General features: G+C 44.8%; 2 long non-coding RNA genes across 2 annotated transcripts in view; both read right to left on the minus strand.

The window, feature by feature from the left end:
- The window catches only part of LOC137849554 (uncharacterized), a 32,967-nt gene that overhangs the window by 1,866 nt on the left and 9,717 nt on the right, over positions 1 to 21,384 (minus strand). The gene's annotated exons all lie outside the window — the stretch shown is intronic.
- LOC137849553 (uncharacterized) lies at positions 8 to 21,124 on the minus strand. Its single transcript, XR_011091952.1, has 3 exons — positions 20,381 to 21,124; positions 7,528 to 19,516; positions 8 to 7,117 (listed from the first exon to the last, which is right to left on the minus strand). It is a non-coding gene; the product is annotated as an uncharacterized lncRNA (long non-coding RNA).

Consider the following 21,384-nt stretch of genomic DNA (forward strand, 5'->3'; position numbering starts at 1 on the left):
TGAAAAAATAACAGAAATCAGTCATTAACTCTTTTGATCGCTGCATTTTGAATGTACAGTGAAAATCAGATAGCCCTCAACAGGCCCAAATGTTTCCTTATGATTGTGAGAACAATATCCACTACCTACTCCTAAAACTGTCTCCTCTTATTTCCTTCTTGTCATCAAGCTCCATTCATAAAGCGTCAGCCTCCTGAAAAGGGACTCCTGGGTCACCAGTCTAGTCTCCCAGTATCACAGGAAATTGCACTAATTGCACTAAGTCATCCCTTTCATAAATTCCTTCCTAAAACTCCATAGGTTATTTGCTCCTGTTATTCCTACAAAAGACTAACTCATCTCTCTGCTGTTTTAATTTTCCTTCTTCCTATTTCCAGACTACATTTTTCATGACCCATTAATGTCCATTTGTCCTTGTGCCAAGATTTTCCTTTGACTTAAATATATTTTCTTGTTTCCTCAAAGGCCATTTTCCTTATGCCATCTTGCTCTTTTCACTGTTCTCCTTCCTTTCACGTTTTTGCTCTCTTCTTAAAATCCTATCTCATTCAAGACAGATAGTCTCAAAAAAATGTTGCTGGATCAGGCACCAAATCTTCCATTGGGCTGAAAGTCTCCATCATTGAGAGTCTGGATACATCAGGAGGAACATGACTTAGATACCATACATCAGCTGAACTGCAGGTAACTGACAACCATGACTTGTGCTGGGTAAATCATATCATTTCAAGACTTAGCAGAAGGGATCAAGACTAATATTTGAGACTCAAAAGAGCAATAAGTGTGGTCATTCAGCTGTGTTGCTCAGACCTGTTCTGGAACAAGATATGGCAGCTATCCCAGCTCCTGCAAATCTTACTCACACGTAGATTTCTTCATTGTAGAACTGATCCGAATTAGTGACATGGAGAAGAGTCCAAAAAGAGCTCCATCCTTACAACTCAGCTCCTGGGGCCAGCACAGGGCCTGGCATAATGAGAAGGGCTAGAGAGTCACTAAAACACTGAGCATTTGCTTTCACTCAAAGAAAAGTGAGTTGCACAGCATTACTCTGTATTTTTTGAGGCCACATAATATCAATCATATTATTCATTACCGCAATATTAATGAAGGACAACCCTGCAAGACTGGTGGTGGGTCAAAGCAGGGTAGTTGTTTTTTTTTTTATTATATTTTATTTTAGTATCTATAAAGAAAGTGTATAGCGCATGGTCACACCTTCATGCAGCAGTCAGACCAGCTTCTCCTTTTGTAACCAACAGCTTTTCACTGCAGTGGCTGCACTGTGCTCCAAGAAGTGGCGTTAGCTCCAATATTAAATCCCAGTCCAACTCAATGAGGGTTTCCAGATCTCCTTCAGAAACGATGCAGCATCCCTTTTTAAAAGGCAGAAATGGTAATGTTTTGATGGGCCATTAAATGACATGTTCCACTGCTACAATTTTGCTATTTTTGCCTGTGTTACCAAGACCTACAGCTGCTTCTTCCTTTTATCAGGTTTCACATTTTTAAGTAGATTTCTGATTGGTTTTGCATTATTACACCTGGAAAATGTATCCTTGCTACAAAGGCTAGAGTCTGATTCTGGTGTCTTGTTAATATCCATATTCCCTTTCTGTTAAATACTGTGATCCAGATAGTTTAAAACGGTTTGGTTTTGTCTTGAAAACAGACAGTCAGCTAAAGATGAGCCTCCTTTTCCAACCCTTTCCACCACCTGCTGTTTTTGGCTGGCTTTCCGATGCTGACAGCTAGGCTGGCCCTCGGTAGGCCGCCCCATGCCACCCACCCTTAGCCCTTACCAGGGCTCCACATGTGAGTCCGGATGTGAGGACAGGGACCTAGTTATGTCCTTTTGATTCCTGCTGTGCCACTTGTCCTGACTCAGCATCCCAGTGAGAGCAACGTGATGCCTGCTACCGCTGCCGCTTGCGCAGCTGGCGAGGTTTCCCCGCAGTTATTTGCCATCAGTGGCTTCAAAGTGCACCACCACCACCTCCCTGGGGCCCACCAGATGCAGGTTTGCGATCGCCTGCTTTGTACTGCGTGCCCGTTGCGACAGGACTTCGGGAAGGAAACCACAGAGAAATGAGCTGTGAGTGCATCCCCTGATCCTCCTATGGTGGGCTCGGAAGTCACAGCGCTGCAAGCCTGCCTCAATGAGAAGTGATTTCTTAGCTGACAGTTGTGCATGTGGAAGGCTAATAAGTGCTCGCACTGGTTTTCAGCCAGCTAATAGAAGTCAGTTGTAGTTTACATCTTGCCTTTGCCTCCATATGCACCAAGGAAGAAGTCACTGGTACTGTCCACTGAAGTCATCTGATTTTTTTCCATGTCCAGTCAACTCTCGGTGTTATTCTCAAAAAACTAATACAGAACATATGTAAATTGGGCTGTAAGAACATATTCAGTATATTTAACTCTGAAAAATGAAGTTAGGATGAAGAATGAACATCAAGAGAAAAGAAAAAATAAAAAGGATGGCTGGGAATATTTTTACCAGGGCACAGCTAATCCGCAACCTGGATGCACTGCTCCCAGATGATCAAGACCTGACTGTGTTTCAATCACAAATGCAACTCCTTTCATTTCTGCCTTAAACCAAAGCGAGCTCGAGTTCTCTGGGCTAGCCTACATCTTTTTCTCATTGCAGAACTTGGCACTACTCAGCACGAATAGCATGCCTTGCTCAAGGAACGGCAAGAGTAATGAAGGCAGGGGCTTTCTGGATCATGCCTGAGATGCATTAGCAGAGCTGTGGGGCACTTCCCGCAGCACCTGCCCAGGCTGCTCCTGGCAGCGCTCAGCACTGTTGGGTTTTCCCTTTCCTGATCCCCAGCTGAAAACAACTTTTAAAGAGGCAGTTCCCATGACATGTTCACGTTTGGCAAGTAATGGCTGATGCTTAGGTGGAAAGAGAGAAATCACCCTTCCCTGTTCGTCGTGACCTCTTTACCTTAGCTTCTCTCCACATCTGGTCCTCTTACCCCATGCCCCCGCCTCCGCTATGCCTTTTCTTCTTTCGTTTTTCTCTCTTTATAACTTATCCCCCTCTTATGTTACCACCTTTCAAAAACACAATAGCGTGGACCTAACATAATGTTTCCTGCTATCATTCCCTCCTCACCTCCTCACCGGTGGTCCTGGTTTCTGCCGTAAGCTCTTTGGGAAATGGCCTTCCCACCACCTCCTCTTTGCCTCTGCTAGAGGGGGGCCCAGTCCTGGTTGGTCTGCGGGCCAATCAACGTGGCTACAAGTAGTGATAACGAGTAGCAGTTTGCTCCTCAGTTAATTAATTTCTACATGTGTCAAGTCTATAAGCTTTCCTTTTCAACAAAAGCATGCATTTCTTGTTCAGAAATTGTATATCTAATATCAAATTTTACATCTCATCAATTCAAGGGACAGAAGTCACCTGACCTGGTGTGTGCTGCTGGCCTAATGCAAAATCAATTTTGAACTTACAGTAATGGAAAGGAATTTTTTCTTGAATCAATTGAAGACGGAATTGTTGCAGAAATTTTCGAATCACTCCACATAATAATCAATAACAATGAAGTCCCGAACCGCTCCTGAATGGTTCACAAGTCAAAAAAGTGCTGAACTTCATCCAATAAATTATTCATTGTGAATTGTTCGCACAGCTGTGCTCTACATACAAGGGAAGTTCAGGGGGTCTAATAATCCCTCTTCATGCAGAATATTTTGTTACATGGGGAAAACAGTAATTCAGAGGATGCTCAATTTTTATGCTCTTGTAATAAATTAAGAAACTGTTTGATTTTGTCATCTGTGAGGGAAATACTCTTTTTTTTTTTCACTGGAATGAACTATCTCAGAATAGTTTTTAATGGAAATGATTAGAATGTTGCTATTAAGAAATCAGCATTGGTCCAGCAATTACCACACAATCCCAAATGATGTAGTACAGGAAAATATATTTGTCCCAGAGACTGTGTGGTAACTTATGGTAAAAGTTGCTTCTTTAGGAGCAGCCACCACAACTCCATCTGTTTTAGCTAAAATATCTGTCCAAGTGACCCCAATTTCAACTTTATGAGGCTCATATTAATAGGGAATCTGAAGAAAATGAGCCAGAGTTTAGCTTCATGTCACTACTCACATTTTCAAGCTCTTTATCAAGTATCTCTTAAAAGTGTCCTGTATGCTAGAGCTCTGAATGCCTGTCTGTAAGTGATGGACTCGTCTTTAAAGAAACAGATCCACTTAATGTGTTCAGCTACAAACATGAGCCTATTGGTGCATATGAACTAACATGTCACCCCGTGATTGATGCTTCCCTGTTACTCTGCCAAAGTACATTAAGTTAAGCTCCTTTTCATCTCCACAAATAGTAGGGACTACAGATGGCCCTCATTTGTAATCCTCAACTAGCACAGCTGAGGGATGGGAGAGGGTGCTGGTACCCATTGCCCGCCTGAAACGGATTAAGGAGATTTCTGTACAGAGCAGCGTTACAAGAATAAAGTCCCAAAGCAAATAATAACAAAAAGGAAGGAGTGCTGACAGTGGCTGTGAGCATTGCCAAATGGTGCAGATGACAGTATCTCTGAGTAGACACTTGTATTCGGTGGTGAATATTTCAGCAGTGTGCACGACTCCCATCTGCCTGTCCTTTGCTGCTTGTCTCCCATGTGCCATGAGCAATGTGCACTATGAGCACTGTTGTACTGGCATCCCAATCACTCAGAAGCCCACAGCTAACCTGCTGACTTCAGTCACGGCCAGGATTTTGTCATTCACTGGAGCAGGTCAAGGCACCTCTCAACGTGATCAGTTGTATATAGGGAGCTCAGACCACTTGTCAGTGGCCATGCATCTACATTTTGAAGTTGTACAAAACAAATCCTGCAGGCTCTGTGCTCAAGCTGCTTTCTGGAGGTTTCTACTATAGTTGTTGGTGCTGCAGGCTGCTGAAGGAAACATTGGCCCCTGCAAGGCACTTCCAAGGTGTATTTTCCCAGAACACTGTAGTGTTTCAGAAAAGAGAGAGGAGAAAAGCCTCTACCTTTTTGCTTGGTGTACACACTACGCAGGTTGAAACCATTTCAGGACACAACATTGGGCACCTTCTCAGCAACAAAAATGTCCTCTTGCTGTTCTCTGAGGACAAGTGTGCAGGGTCCGTGTGGGTCAGCCCTTGGCATTGCTGTGGGAAGAGAAGGAGGCTGGGAGGGGCACTGATCTTCCCCATTGATGCTTTCACCTCATATCAAAGCTATTTCCATCTCTCATGTAGAAAGCGTGCATTGTAACACAGATTTTCTTCACTTGACACATATTACAAGAGTGAATTTATTCCTCTTTGCTTTCAAAAATATTTATTTGGGGAAAAAAAAATAAAAGAAGAAGAGAAAAAAAAAAAAGGAAAGGTGGCTGCAGTTTTGTGTGAGGGGTCTGTGGGACGGGGATCAGCATCTGGCTCTCAGTGGCTATGAGCAGACAGTGCCGAGCGCGGCCTGGAGGAGCAGGGCTGTGCTCCGGCCAGACAGGAAGGGAGCCCCGGCGTCCAGACGGCACGAGAGATAACAGCTGCCTTTCCAGACACCATTATCTGCTCCAGCGAGTCACTGGGACCAGCCAGCGGGCCTTCTCCAGGGAAAGCCACACACAGCTCCTCGGAGCACCACGCTTCACCAGGGGAACAGAGCTGGTGGTGCTCTGGCCTCCAAGCCGGTGCAGACACAGATGTCTCCTCGTGGGGACCTGCCTCTGCTGTAGGGCTGGCGCCTTGCTGGCCCTGCACTTGCAGCCACCCAGGAGTCTGGCCAGGCTGGGCTCTGGCCATGTGAGAGATGAACAGATACTCTTCTTCCACATTTTTGCATGATTTAGTTAGTCCTGACTGACCAAAGGTGAGAACAGAAAGGTCTCCTGGAGCTGGTGCTGATCCTTGGTGCAGCCTCAGTTTCCCTTCTACATCATCCACTCGCTTCTGGCGTCATCAGAGCAATGTCGTGTTGCAGCCAGCTCCTAACACGCAAGGTTTCTGCCATGAAAGTCAATATCCAATGCAAACTCCAGGTCTGGTTGCTCATGGCACAGTATTATGTCTCTTCTCACCACGGTGACCATCATCATTTACATGTTCCTCACTCCTTTCTTGCCTCGGCATGCAGGGAGTGAGGCTCCGTGGCATGGGAGAACCCAGAAATTCCCAAACCTCCCCTTCCAGTGCCTCACCCCAAGCACCCCAGCACAGCTTCTCCACAGGTCCCGAGTAGCAGAGAGCAGCTTCACAGCATCTCATGGCCCTGGGGCCACAGGTTCTCCTCCTGCAGCCCCCAAGGATACCCAGGACCCTCGGCATCATGGTCATGTTAAAGTTCTTCCCACCACCCTTCACCACACCTTCCTGCCCCTGTCACAAGGAGATTGAAGACCAGCTTCCAAGGGATACAGCAGAGTTTGGAAAGCTCCCTGGCTGGAGAAGCAGTGTGGAAAGAGAGAAGCAGGGGAGGGTGAGGAGGTGAAGTGGTGGGAGAACCTGGAGGCTGGGCAGGGGGTGACTCTGAAGTAAAAGGCTCTTTCCCCTTCATGCTAAACTGAGAATATCTTTTCCTTTTCAATACATAGCAAAACTTCATAAAATTGCATAAATTTTCTTGTCAGAGATTCATGTTCATATGTTGCATTCAATTTACTGATATATCTTTATCTTCATCCAGTTTCATTCAGACAGGATTTTTAAAATTATCTCCACAGAGCCAAGTGTTTCATCCCAGAGTCAACTGCATTGTACTTTAGAGTACAGAATTTATTTTATTGCAATTTTTAACAATCATATTTATAGGATTCCAATTAGGCTGAGCTTAAAAATAACAGCACAGTGCAAAGATACATGCATTTGGGTGGTTAACTAGGTGTTGAATAGCCAACATCAAAATGCACAAGTGATGACACAGGCACATAATTATGCATGCAGAGTATCCATATGCAAATTATTGACAGATTCTTATATTTGTATGCATAAAGGCATGCTTCCTTCTCTTATCTGGAAAGGCTATGGGTTGAACTTCTTCATCTGCTTTTCAAAACAAAAGAGACTCCCGAAATGGAACTTATTAGTGCAGGATGGTCTATATTTCCAGGGCAGCTGAAAAGGTAGTAAAAGCAGAATTATTCACTTCTCTTAAAATTTAACTTTTGCAAATACTTGGATGTTTCATATCTAGAGGAAGAATGTTCCCTTTTGGATACAAATAGCTTGATCCTGCATCCACCCCACAACCATATGGAATGAAATTGAAAACAAAAGCCATTTTCATATCTGCTGTCTGTCTTCATTTAAAAGGTGGAGTCGAGTGAACTTTCCCGTTAACTTTCCCATGAACATTCCCATGAATAAGATTTTGTTTGCAACAGAGTCAGACAATTGTGGGCTTTCACATGTGGTGCAGTTGGTACTGATGTGGCCACGTTTGCTGAGTTTTAAAGGCTTGGCATCTATTAGGGTGGAAAATCAAGTGGTTTAAGCTCTCTGTCAGCAAAGACCTATGTACTTACCTTACTGAAGAAGGACAAAAGCCTTGGAGAGGAGCTGCACTATATACTCCCAACAACAAAACAAGACCTGTGATCTGTGTTGATACTAATGTGCAGTAACCTGAAGAAACCACATGGAATAACTATAAATATTTTTTAAACTTATTAACTCATTTCTTTTATTGTATCTGCTAGGAGACAAAAATGGCAGAGCTTTTCCCTGGCATTCCTTTGTGTTACATAGGAGATAAAATCTTGCTTTCCTGAACAGAAAGAGTATCATGAGAAAGGTTCTGCTTTCCAGTTGGTCTCCTCAGAGGGGTCGGCTCCCACAGTGCGGGATTTGTTCATACCATAGGAGCTGAGTGTATCCTGGAAGGTGACTCGTCTGACGAGTACAACTGTGGTTAATTCTGCAGACAGAAGGACAAAAGCTCTTGAGAAATACAACAGTACCTCAAGCGTGCACAGATGCTGACTTTCTTGGTCTAGTGAATGGTTTGCCATAGAATAAGTCAAACTTCCCTTATCACAATTTTTGGTTCTGCTAAAAGAATCACAGAATCACAGAATGGTTTGGGTTGGAAGGGACCTTAAAGACCAGCCAGTTCCAATCCCACAGCCATGGGCTGGGACATTTTCCACTAGACCAGGTTCCTCAAAACCCCATCCAAACCTGGCCTTGAACACTTCCAGGAATGGGGCAGCCACAACTTCTCTGGACAGCCTGTTCCAGGGCCTCACCACCCTCTGAGTGAAGAATTTATTTTGTATATCTAATCTAAATCTACCCTCTTTTGGTTTAAAACTATTACTTCTTGTCCTATCCCTACACTCCCTGATGAAGAGTCAATACCCATCTTTCTAATATGCTTTCTTTAGGCACTGGAAGGCCACTACAAGGTTTCCCGGTAGCCTTCCCTTCTCCAGGCTGAACAACCCCAGCTCTCTCAGTGTGTAAAACCTAAAAACAAATGTAAAATTGCGTAATTTCCAAAGACATACCCACTGTTTATCAGGTAACTTCCGACATACTGTACATTGACTGTGTATCACTGTAGGAAAGCAAGCTTACTCTTGCAAATAGCAGAGACAAGCTGTTCCCTACAAGTAGTTATTGTAGCTCTACTAAAGAATTCAACTTTTCCCCTTTCCCTCTCCAGCAATCTGTTCTAGATTGAATTTTTCTCCCTCAAATCTCTGTTTATAGATCTCAAATGCTGACAAGAGTCCACAGATTCTCCTCTTACCAAACAAGCCCTTTCCATAGGATGTAGGGGGTCTTCCCAGGGGCTAGCACAGGATTTCACACAAATGAGGCAGCCTTCTGCATCCCAGGGCCTGACTCAATTTCTGGATTATCTGCTCGGCGGCAACATTTCAGCTGTTTGAGGAGTTTTCAAGCATCCCACAACCTCCGCTGTGTGCACCGAGGCTTTTATTTCACTGTTGGTTCCCCTGCTGTGCTGCCAATGACTGACGGCACACATATTCCCCTTGCGAGCACGATGGACTGTGCATAGTTCACCAGGGACATCCCAGCGGTTTGTGAACCGATGCAGGAAATATTGTCAACTATGTGTTAGTGATATATCCCAGCTCTTCCCATGACTCATGTATTTAAAGGTTTTTATTGTTATTATTTATTCCAGCAATTGGTGATGACTGGTGCATACCAAAACGGACCGATAACCAATGTGTGTTTGTTTTAGAATATCCCAGGCTAAAACTCGCTAATTTACTTTTAGGGGACTGTCTGAGAAGTCATTTGGTTAGCCTCTATGACCATATCTTATCATGAAGCTTCAGTGACATCTGTTTCATCAGCATGCACACACTCAGAGCTCAGACACACACATCACCCATGCTGCTAGCATACTCATGCTGATACACCTCGCACCCTCACACATCCACCTTGCACACTCACATCTCACATGCTTACACCCACACACGTTTTCAGCCTTGCACACACAGACACCTCACCAACCCACATCTCATACACACACGTGCTCACACAAGCCCATGCCTGCTACCACACACAGGTCTCACTCTCACCTTGCAAACACTCACTCCCCCAGCACTTTGCATGCACCCAGCCTCCCTGCCACCCTCCCTGCCCACACAACCCCTGCGATGGGTGCTGAGGAAGCTCACACCTCATCCCCAGCCTCCTCCCGTGGCAGTGTCAGACCTGCCTTTTAAAACACCAACAGAAAAAAAAATGGCAGTGAAACGGAGGGCCCTTGTCTCCTGCAAATATTTAGTACATCAGGAGCCAGTGCAGTGGGGCAGAGAAATCTAATTTGTTTCTTCTAATCAATCAACATTTGTTAATCAAGCATGACAAACTTTCACTCTCTCTGCCAATAAGGTAAAATGTGATTTAACCACAGCTGATTTTATTGTTACTTTACCAGTCACAACAAAGCAAAACAGGAAAGGGAATGTGCCTGTTGATCAGCTGCCTGTGGTCAATAGGAGAGGAAACAAAATCAGAAGCACAGTCTCTGGGTCCAGCCCAGGGCAGTGTCCCCTTTGCCAATGTCCCTTTGAGCCCATGTGTGCAGTGGGGCAGCACTTGGTGCTGTTTTCATGAAATGCTGTGTTTGCCTGATCCCAAATGTCTAAATGCTTCTGAAGGAGCCCAGCCCATCAAGCCCAGATTGCTGAAGATGCTTTTTTTCTATTTTAATCGACTCTGACTTCATCGGAGTTCAGCAGCCAACTCTCTGGAGAAATCTGGCTTATCCCATCCTGGGTGCAAGCTAATCTCCCCCTCTCCCATGGTGGGGCAGGATCACCTCTGCCCGTGTGAACGCTGCAGGGCTCTGGCTGAACTCACATCTATTTGGATGACTGACCACCTTCTCACCGTCTTTCTAGCTTATGGCTAAAACCCATTGTCTGGGCAAAGAGGGTAAAATTAAGTTTTTGAGAGGTGTTTGTCAGCAGAATATTGCAGGTTTTCTGTTAAAAGAGTCATTTACCAGAACACCACGATTCTGGAGCAACTTGTTTGCTGGAATTCAAACTGACAGGTACTGCAGCTAGCTGCAACTTCCCAGCTACGCGTGCAGTATCCTGGATCAGAGAAAAATCCACAAACCGTGGAGAAGTGGTTAAAGCTATGATAATTGCTACAGTCCCGTATTTTTTACCAGCAGTGAAATCAGCCTCTAACTCCTGTATGGAAAGAATTATTCCATACCACTGTCCATTGTTCTGCATCATTACCAGGAAACAGGGTTATTACAAGATCGGGTCTCTTATGTTAACCCTGGGAAAGAAAAGAGATACATTTTGTTTTTAAAATATATTAAAGAAAGAAGAAAGTAAATCCCTTCTGATCTGGTAAATTGCTACTGTACACATTCATTGAAAAAAAGAAAAAGACTTTTTAAAGAACATCACAAGCATAGCACAAACCAAGTAAAACCGAGAAAAATTGAAGTTAAGGCAGGCACTGTGTGCTCAGCTAAACAGGGGATAGCGTATTAAATCTTTTCAAGAAAGCCAAAGCTGATCTGCTCTGTGTAACAGGTAGCAGCTCTGGCAGACAAGCACCCTGGAGTCTTGCAGAGCCTGGCAACATTGCCACCACGCCACTGTGCCTGGAGTAGGGTCTGTCCTTTGCCTCCGTGGGTTCAGCACATCCTCCAGTGTTGCCTGAGGCAGCCCTGGGGACAGGAGGAGCAGTGAGACCCATCCCCAAGCTCATCCTGTTTCATCCTTCATGAGAAGAGCCAGCAGGAAGCCCTGAGCAGGATCTGACCTTACAGAGCTGTTGAGGCTTGACAAGTCAATCAAGATGACAGCCATTACACATGCTCTATTTTACAGAAATGAAATGATAACATTAATAAAACACAACAAATGGGTCATTTTAAGCATCATTACCTCCCTGTGTGACATTCTCACTGAGGCAGGGGAGAAGGAGCTGTTTCCAGGCTGTGCTACATAATGCTTTTTGTTCTGCTCTAATCATCATTTTCAGATTTTTTTCTTTTTTTTTTTCTTTTCTTTTTTTCTTTTATTTTTTCTTCTTTTTTTTTTTTCTTTTTTCTTTTTTCCTTTTTTTTCAGGGGGCAGATTTTCCCTCTCCTGCCACAAAGCTATAAAGAGGAAGGACTGTAGGATGAGAAGACAAATGCTCCCTGCCCCTTTTGCCTAAGTGGCCACAACACCAGGCTGCTTGTTCACCTGCCTTGGGTCTTCCTGGCTCCTTTCTCATTGTCTTGAGCGGAACCATGGAGCAAGAAAAAGAGGTGGTTCCCACTGGATGACCAGAAATCCTCCCCTCTGTTTGGGCCCCGACCCTGCTGGCAGGGAAGTCAGTTCTGCATCTCATGGACCAAAATGGAGGAGCAGGCCTGGGGGCTGCCCACTCTGCCTGCACACCTCAGAGTGCCAAGGATGGACTTCAGAGAGCAGGAGCTCCAAAACCTTTGCCCGGATCCTGGTGCTTCCATGCTAAGTGATAGGGGCTCACCTGTACCCCACACGGGACATCCTGGCCAGGTCTGGTGCTTGTCCCCAGGACATACAGCAGGATGGGGCCACCACTGCAGGAGGTTTTAGCCCAAGCACTGGCAGCACCCTTCTGGGGCCATTAGGCCATCTCCAGTCCCATGCACAAAAAGCATGCGTCCCACCCAGCAGGCTCACACAGCCAGCCAAATTTGCACATGCACACCCATCACACATCTTCTTTTAATACCTCCTTTTCCTCTCACAAACTCCCCGGCCACCCCAGTTGCATGTGACTGTCTGTAGTTACTTGTATGTTGAACCAGAAGCATTTAAATGTACTCTTTGATCCTCTGCTAGAAATGGTAGCCCAACACATTTGGCTGTTGGCAGGTTGTGAGGGACTGTATGTACAGGCCTGTAAAGCAAATATCTTTGGTTTTGTAGAGAAACCCAGCTGCGCTCGCACACGTGCCATGGCACACACTGCATTGAAGTGTGATGACAATCACAACTGAAAACACCAGACGCTTTGAAGGCCCTGTAATTGAAGCGAAAGAAGAAAGGCCTGGGCTTGGAGCCCATAGTGATCAGTACCAGGCCACGCAGCCAGCAGAAAACTGCCTTTTACGGCATTTTACAGACTTTCTAATTGGCTTCCAGGGCTGGTGGCTGCTGCCTGTGCAGCACTGGGAATCGGGGCCACGTGGGGCCTGAGGCTGGTGCTGCCTGAGCACGGAGACATGCCCCGCGGGGCCTTGCAGCTGCTTGGGAAGGCTTCTTGCCACACCGCTGCCCTGCTTCTTGGCCTCGGGAAGGGTGTTTCTGCTGTTGGCAGTGGTTTCATGATGAGACCATGCACACAGGGCGCTGTACCTGTGCCATTTTGGGGGTTTAATGGGAAATCGACAGGCCCATCCCACTGCTGAAGCCACTTGGAATGTGGTTGCTGTGCCACCGACCAGCGCAAGCCTGTGTAAAGGGGCTTGAGCGCTCCTCATCCTGCCTTGTTTGGTTTTCCCCAGATGAGTCTGCTCTTGCCCTCTCCCCATCTCTCTCTCTCTAAATACAAGCCTGTACATACCCTATAAGTATGTGCAGACCAAAACATACTCATACTGTGGTACTGTCCTTGTTTCCCTATAGGACTGCATGTTAAAGCTGCCCGTATACGCTCCAATATTCCTGAATCCTTTTGCCAAATATTTCCTGGCAGTCTGTTGGGCTGAGTTTGATCCCCTGATGGCAAAATTAGGTGAGACCAATGTAAACCTGCTGTCCAGAGACCTGGTAAACTCAATGCCCCATGTCAAACAGCAGGAAGGACTAACCTCTCTGCTAACATGGGTTCAGCAGGACTTCAGTAAAAGAGCTTTACAAGAAAAGCTGAAACAAGGACAGGAAACCTGACCAAGCATCAGTTTGGAAAACCTGGTGGATCTCTGCCCAGACACGGAGAAGGTGCATGGAGAAAGTTGTTCTCCTCTACCTGAAATATGTGTGGATTCGGGGAGGATTACAGCATGTTCCAGGCAAAGTAATCACACCCTTATGGCTTGGCAGAAAGGCTTGAGATATCTATGTTGCTACTTTTATTAGATACAGCTTAACAGAATCTTGCCAGTACTTGCTGCTATCAGTCTTCTTCTTCTCCACCCCTTCTGCTCCACCACCACATTGCTGTCCAAAAAAGCCCCGAAGTATTCCAGTTATTTTAACTAAGGAGCAGAAGTGTAGCAGTGTCTCAGAGGCTTATCCAAGTGGTCAGATATTCCTTCCCAGAAACTCTCCCCTCTTTCCTCACTCCTTGAATCCAAAGCAGGATTTTCTTCCTTGGACACAAACACTCAGTTTCTCTCAACTTTCAAACTCAAAGATTTTTTTACAACAAAAACAACAACAAAATTGGCTGTAACTGGCAAAGGCATCCTGGCTAGTGCAATTGGCTCCTTTCACTCTTCTACTGCTGGTAGGGGTCTGTCTGGAGCTCTCCTATCTCAGCTGTTCTTCTTTCTCACCTGTCAGTAGCCACCAGCACTGGGCTCTTGCCTTTTTAAGATCCCATTTTGTCCATATGCACATGAGTATGTCTATGAACTAATTGTACGAAGGGAGCTTCTGGGAAAAGGGAAGGAGACAGAGCATCTTCCCTGAATGTATGAAATTCAGGAAACAGAAGCATCACGTGAAGGACCCTAATAATAATTAAAAAGACCAAACAAGGGACATTGCATAGGCCTGTGTGGTTTTGTATATTCACTTGCAATATAAACTAAGGGCTGCTAGGCTGCAGAGGGCCTCTGGGGAATCTCCACTCTGTGAAGAGTCTCTCTTTGAAGGCATGGCCAAGCTGTGCTCTCCTAACAGTTCAAGACCTGCCCAGAGAAACTCTGGCCCCAGGTTTGAAAATGACTCTTCTAGCTGGAGATCTACAAAGCCATGGCTTTGATAGCAGACCTGTGGCAGAAACCATGAGCTTATGGTAATTCTGGCTGTTCCATCACTGGAAAAGAATACAGGACCAATTTTCCCCTGATTCATTTTCTACCTCTTTCTCAGATTAGTTTGAGGTCAAAAAAATGTGCCCAGTTTCATTGTTTTCCTTAAAAACTGATTCTATATAACAATATCAGTCTTAACTTGTTTCCATTTTCACAGAGCCTTATTTTTATAATTAACAACAACATTAAATCAAGAGAGCACTTGTTTAACATTTCAACACATTTTTGTCTGAAGTGATTCACTCAGATCATTTTCCTGGAAAAGGTGATTTCTGGGCCTGTAATCCCCTAGGTATGTGTTTCATCTTCCAATATTGAGCTGGTATGGACACATGGAAAGAAAATCTTATCTTGTTGAATAATACCTAATACCCTTTCCAGAAAAAACAATAATGATTTGGCACCTCTCCAGCTATTAATGCTTTATGAGTAACTAACTCCTCAATACCCAGAATTTTCTTCCCTCTTCTTCTGTACAGGAACAAAAAGTCCCAGGCAAGAATTGACAAACCAATCCATTTGCCAAGTTTCTCAAGCACCACGTCAACATGACTGCCATACGTGCTCTTTGTAATAACAAAAGTCATGGTGTATTCCTTGGTATTTATGTGGATATCTCATGTCATTTCATGAGCTTGCTTGTTCTTTCCTCCCCTCTTTGAATTTTTCCTTCAGCAACAGGTATGAACTCTAAGCGCAATACAGGGGATGTATTTAATACACAACAGTTGTTCTCTTACGTGCAAGTGTTTTCTATAAAGAAACCATCCATCACTGCTGTATAATAAGCCACATCTTTTTCTGTATGGTCTCTCCTTGTGAACTGACATATGTGGGGATGAATATTGTTCCCTGTAAAACAGGGAATGAGCAAATACCAAAGTAACTTCTGGAAGAGAGTTTTTAATTTGCAATAAAATGATTAAAAGTGCCCAGATAGCTTATGAGTCTAAATCCCATTTTCAAAAGGAGGTGAGGTCTAGAACAGGAAAGAGATGTAGATGCCTAACCAACACAAATAACCATAATGCTAATGTGTTGTTCCAGACATATGTTTGATCTTCAGCCCTTCTCCTGTCCTGTACAAGCTGTACATTCATAATTCCATCAGTGACATTCCCCGGGCTAATACATCCATATGATCACCTCAGAGCTTTTGAAGATCATTCTCACTTCCTGCACAGGTTTGTTTCTTTGATACATATTCTTTCTAAGGCTAGTGACTGGTATGAAAAACACCATGAGCATCCCAAGCCCATAATGTGTTTCCTTGCCCACCAAAACAACACGATTCCTAACTAGTCAGGAACTGGTAATTGATTAGTGGCAATTTGTCAAACCACATATGTTTCGTGAAAATACTTTTGATTCTAGAAACATTTGTCAGCCCCAGACTGAAGCTTTCTGGGCGATCCTGCAGGATCAGTATCTCCTGGGAGCACCCTGGTGGGCAGCAGAGCTCTGGGTAAGAGGCATGGCTCCCAGGCTCCGCTGCACAGCTGGGCATGTGGCAGCTTTTGTGACTCCAGAAAGGATAGGACTGAGGGGTTTCTACATGCCAGGTGTCACAGGATGCTGCAGAGTCACCTCTGGCACCACTGAACTTCAAACTGGACAACACTGAGAAGAAAGCACTCCCATGGTGCGATATGGCTGCTGCATTTGCTTTCAGAAATGGGAAAAGCAATGCTCTGAGCTTCTGAGAACAAACTACGTTCAGAATTTAGTTTCTACAGGAAAGGTAAAACTTTTGTAGTCTTTGTTCCATTCTGGAACAAAAACTGTCTGGAAAGGTCAGGATTTCCTACAGAGAGAAAATGCCAAGTTTTGACCCACATCAGCCTTAAATTGCTTTATTAAAAACAAATAATCAACCAACAACAAAAACGTTTTTTGTTAATAATTCAATTTCAGAGCAAGGATTGCTAAATATTCTGGGAGACTGCAACTTCAAAGCTCTTGTTCCTTATGAGGATATTTCAAATATCTGCACCCACTTCCTTCACCTGGCAGCTCCCTTCCCCTCAGTGACTGTGTGATACATGGCTGTGCTGGGGGATATTTCTGCCCAAGCATGGAACTGTCACAGGAAAGGAAATGCCAGCCTATCTGATTAAACCAGAATTAAATGAAATTGTAATGAGCAATGTGTGGCCAAAAAATGCTGTTGTGTACAAACAGAAAAGGACCTAACTGACTTTTTCAGAACAGCTGAGGGAATTAGCTACATTTTTCCTAATGATGTAGAAGGGAGATGTATGGTCAGGTCCTACTGAATGCATGGGTTTCTTAATTTTTCCTAGCATGAAGTGTGGTTCTCTTGCTATTGGCAGGGGACCTGATTCTCTCCTGCTTGCTCAGGGGCTCTCACTCCTGTGTAAAGTAGCCTCAAGATGCATCTTAGGCTCCATGAAAGTATTTTATATTCACCTGCTACTTCCAAGAGCAAGGCACTGAGAAAGTGAGCCTTCTGCCCTGATCAGAGAAGGGTGGCTGATGGGGAGTTAGGGAGTAGTCAGAAAACTGGAATTCATTAATTTCCAAGGCTCTGAAAAAAAATAACACAAATTTTCAAGATATTGCAGGCAAGCAAAATCCTTTCCCCTTTGTACATTTTTGCCTGAGATTTTGCATGTTGTCCTTGAATGTGGCAAAAGCCCCCCTCTTCTTCTTCCATCCTTCCCTAGGAAAAGGAGCCCAGCACTGATGAGGGCAGGCTCTTCTGCGAGCACCCAGCACCCTGCTCCGAGCTACCAGAAAGTGGGTGCCTGTACTTGCTGGTGAGCCTGGGCTTTGGACATCTCCTTTCCACCTCAGCTGTGCTCTCCCTGCTCCCTGTTCTGAAGTCTTGTGTTGTGGTCAGCACAGGTAAGATACTGGGTGTATAAATAGCTTCCTCCCACCTGAAGCTGCAATTTTTTTCTTTCTTAATTCAGCAACTAGGGTGTTCGAGTGGAGGACGTGAGTCTCACCTACTTATCACCGTTGCCTGCACATAATCAGATGCTTTCAGTAAAGAAGATCCAGATTCCTTTGTGGACCTTCTTAACAGGTCTTAACTCCCAGCTTCTTGATACCTGCAAGTGAGCAATTCTGCTTGCAATAAAAAATAATCTCCCAAGAGGACCTCTGATCTTAAAACAAATGCTGTTTAATTCACCACTCATTAGGAGTGTATCTGGATTGATTTATTGAGCACTCCTGACCCCAAATCTTTTGAACAGCATTCCTTCACGATTAAGTAGGGAATGGATTTGGGCAACACTTCTGGCAGGCAGACTGGGAGAACACAAGTGATTCTTAAAAACATTCATATCATGTAACCTAATGAAAATATACTACATGTTGGCATGCATTTGGCCCAGACCAGAAAGGATATGTTTTCCAGCCAGAGCTCAGGTAACTTCTGTAGTAAATAGGGCCAGAACAATTCATTAATTATACATTTGTGGTTGTCTCACCTTTGTGTATTTTGGAAATATGCAGCCACATTCAATCAATCAGGAAAACGGCAATATCTGGGGGTCCAAAGGAAATCAATGTTTTTGGTAAGTACACGACAGGCCAAGGCAGCAGAAAGCATTATATCCTCTAGGGGATCAGTTTCTACTTGCTGCTTAATATTCAAAGAACAGAGAAATGGAAAAAACTATCCCAAAAGTCTTTTATAAGTGACTGGCTACAGATGAATGCTTTCTAGATGAGAAAAGCAAACTTTCTTGCTAGTTGCACCCAAGTAATTAAGAGCATGAAGAAACGGCCTCTGTTCTTTAAGCATGTAAACAAAACAAAAAAAAAAAAACTTTGAATTTTGTAATAAGAATCAAAAGAGTCCAAATTATAACCTCCTACCATGTGCCTTGCCATTCTCATTTGACTGCAAAAACAAGATGAAGCCATGGCTGATGCATGGAATGGGCTGTTGGCTGCCTGCCTTGTTTGGCCAACGAAGGTATATGCAGTAAATCTGGTATGTGCCTTCCCTGCTCTTCTGGCTTCTGGTGAGCAGGAGAGTGCAGTATCTGGCTTGTCTCTCCCTGCAGAGATCCAATAGCAGAGAATTTGCCAGAATATTTGCATGCACATAAATCATTAGGAGCAAATGTTGCTTTAGGTGGCACTTGAACACTAAGCAATGTCATCAGCTCTCATGACTTATCAGAAGATTCCCAATAACATTTTACTCAATATTCCTGCTTAGGGGGAAAAGCGAATGACTATTTTAAACCAGACCTCATGATTGCAGGAGATTAGAGAGCTGGGGAAAGGCTTGATTAGTGATTTTTGAGGATGTAGACTGGGTTTATCCCAACTGTTTTTTTCAGGCACTTAACTGGCCAAATCGGATGCCTATTTCTGATGGGTTTCTTCCATGCCTAGCAGAGAGCAAGGCCTTGCAGAAGGCATTGCTGCACAGTGTTGGCAGATTCCTGTGAACCTGCTCCATCACTTGTGTCTGGACACACAGAATCAAAGGTTTCCCAAAACAGGGGCATGGCCGGGCTGGCTCCTCCTGTCATTGCATCGGGGTTGGCGGGGATGGAGAAAGACAACCTGCATGGCTAGGAAGGGTGCACATATCTCCTTGGGCTTTCCTGAATGCAGGTTCCTGAAACAACCTGTGGCTGTCCTCCTCCTCAAAACATTGCTCCTGGGAGAGATGACAAAGCTACATGGTGTCCTGGCCACTTGTAGAGTTTGTTGTGAAGCTGGTTGTGTTTCCCATCCCATCGTAATGTGCCCTGCTTTGGTCGGGCCCGCAGGCTTCTCCTGAGACACGAGCAGGAGTCCCAGCAGAGATGACTGGAAGCTGCCCACCTCTGCTCACCGTCCCACCCAGGGAACAGGACTGCTCTGTGCTGCAGGCAGGGGGGGGATCCTGCACTCAGTAGGACCTACACCCCTGAGAGCAACACAAAGCCATTAATTACCTCGCAGTGCTAACAACAGGTGACAGAAAAAGCTTTATATCTTACACCTGCTCGCACGGAAAGTTTGTTCACTCTTCTGAGACCTTTCCAAGGGGCCACACAAGTGGCAAGCTGAAAAAAAAAAAAAAAAAGCCAGTTTCAGCCAGATCTGCCTCTCGCTTGTGCCTTCTGGATAAAAAAATATGTGGTACATGAAAGAACCCTTTGAAGTGACTGATGTTGATGCTGCAGTGCATTTGGGAGAGCACACAGAATACCGCTGCTGACGGTGTCAGGCAGCAAGGGGGGCTCTTCCTCCACCCACGGGGAGAAGCCGAGGATATCTGAGAGCTCTTTCTGTATATCTATATTTAAGGGAGTGGGTAAATTTAGACTCTGCTGAAACAGGAGAACGGTTCATGACACCAGGGTGAGCAGAGAACAGCATCTGCCTCTCTGCAGCGGGGCTGCGTCCTGTCTCGCAGCGTGTCTGTGGCGTCGAGCCTACCTTTCCCTGGGTGGCTGCTACAAATTACTCTGACTGCGGGGCAGTTTTCTGACATTGGAAAATGCTCTCCGCAGATGCCAGCAAGTGGATTTATTTTTAACCCAAAGAAAATTTGTGATCTGGGGTCTCCTGAATAAAACACGCAGCCACCTCTACGGTAGGTGGTAATTTTAACAGCGATTTGCAGTTTCTTCTTTCTTCTCTCAGTGGTGAAACAATTCAGTGTGCTAGAGACAAGTCTTCCACACAGAGCTGTCATAAGGTAATTAGAAAGAAAGGGAAAAAGAGCATCATGAAAAGGCAATAAAGAGAGGAAAAAAAAAAACAGCTTTGTGTCATGTCCAGAGCTGCTGGAAAATCCACATCATAAAACAGACTGACGGTTGGTGGAAATTTCCTCATGTTAGGGTATATTTTAAGCATTATTTAGAAAACAAATGCTTAGTCTACCTGTCCAAGGGTGTAACAAAGAACAAAATCCAGCCTACCTCCTCCCATCAGACCAAGAGGCGACCACGCTACCACCCTGCTTGTGGGCACCTGCTGGGGCTGAACCCCTCCAGGAGCAGCTCTGCTCACTTTCAGGCAGGCAGTAGAGGACACCAGTGGCACTTATCTTAAGGGACAGCAAACACTGCAGAGGCTGGGAGCTGGGGTCACCTGGCAAAGAAGCAGGATGGTGCTCGTGTGCGAAGACAGAGCAGGAAAGAAGAAGAGTGAAGGAGATGCATGGGGTCACCTCTGAGCCTTGACCCCGTCATCTTCCTGTTTTAAGAAGGGAAGGCTCTGGGGCACAACTCAGCCTGAAGATGAATTCAGTCTGTTCAGCCGGAAGCGTTTCCCCATTCAAAAAGTCATGAGTCCTTCTCAAAGATTCCTGTGTGATTGAAAAAAGGAAATGCAACTACTTTATAAGTTTGGGGTTATGGGATTAGGCCCATAACAGCTTAACTCAGCTTTAGGGGCCTGATCCTGCCCCAGTGAACACGATGGGAGGTCAGTTATCAAGCCACAGGAGGTAAGATAAAGGTCTGTACAAGTTACTATTTTTAACTCTTAACGCTAGTCTTATTGGGCCCAGCCCAACTTCAGCTGAAGTCAATGAAAGGACTCCTGCTGACTTTAATGGGAGTTGGATTGGCCCTATTGTCCTTTGCTGAGCAAAGTAATTTCAAAAGGTCAGGAGGTGAATTAAAGGAGAAAAGGAACAACTGCATTGATAAGCTATATTCAGCATGCTCACCTTATAAAGAAAAAGTATTGTCTTAGGTGGTGGGAGTAGTTCAAACTAGTCCTTGTAGACTCTGGCAAGGATAAAAAACTATGTTATTTCTCAAAATGAAAGTAAAAATAAAGTGAAAATGATAGTTGCTGAGTTCTGATTTGATGATCTCCCAGTGACTTCTATCTGCTCAATTTGCAGATGAAACCATCACCAAAGTTAGATGCCAATCTCCGTGAAACCAGCTTAGGGCTGGTGTAATTCCAGTGA

Source organism: Anas acuta, chromosome 1, assembly GCF_963932015.1.
Source record: "Anas acuta chromosome 1, bAnaAcu1.1, whole genome shotgun sequence".
In the NCBI taxonomy this organism is placed as follows: Eukaryota; Metazoa; Chordata; class Aves; order Anseriformes; family Anatidae; genus Anas; species Anas acuta.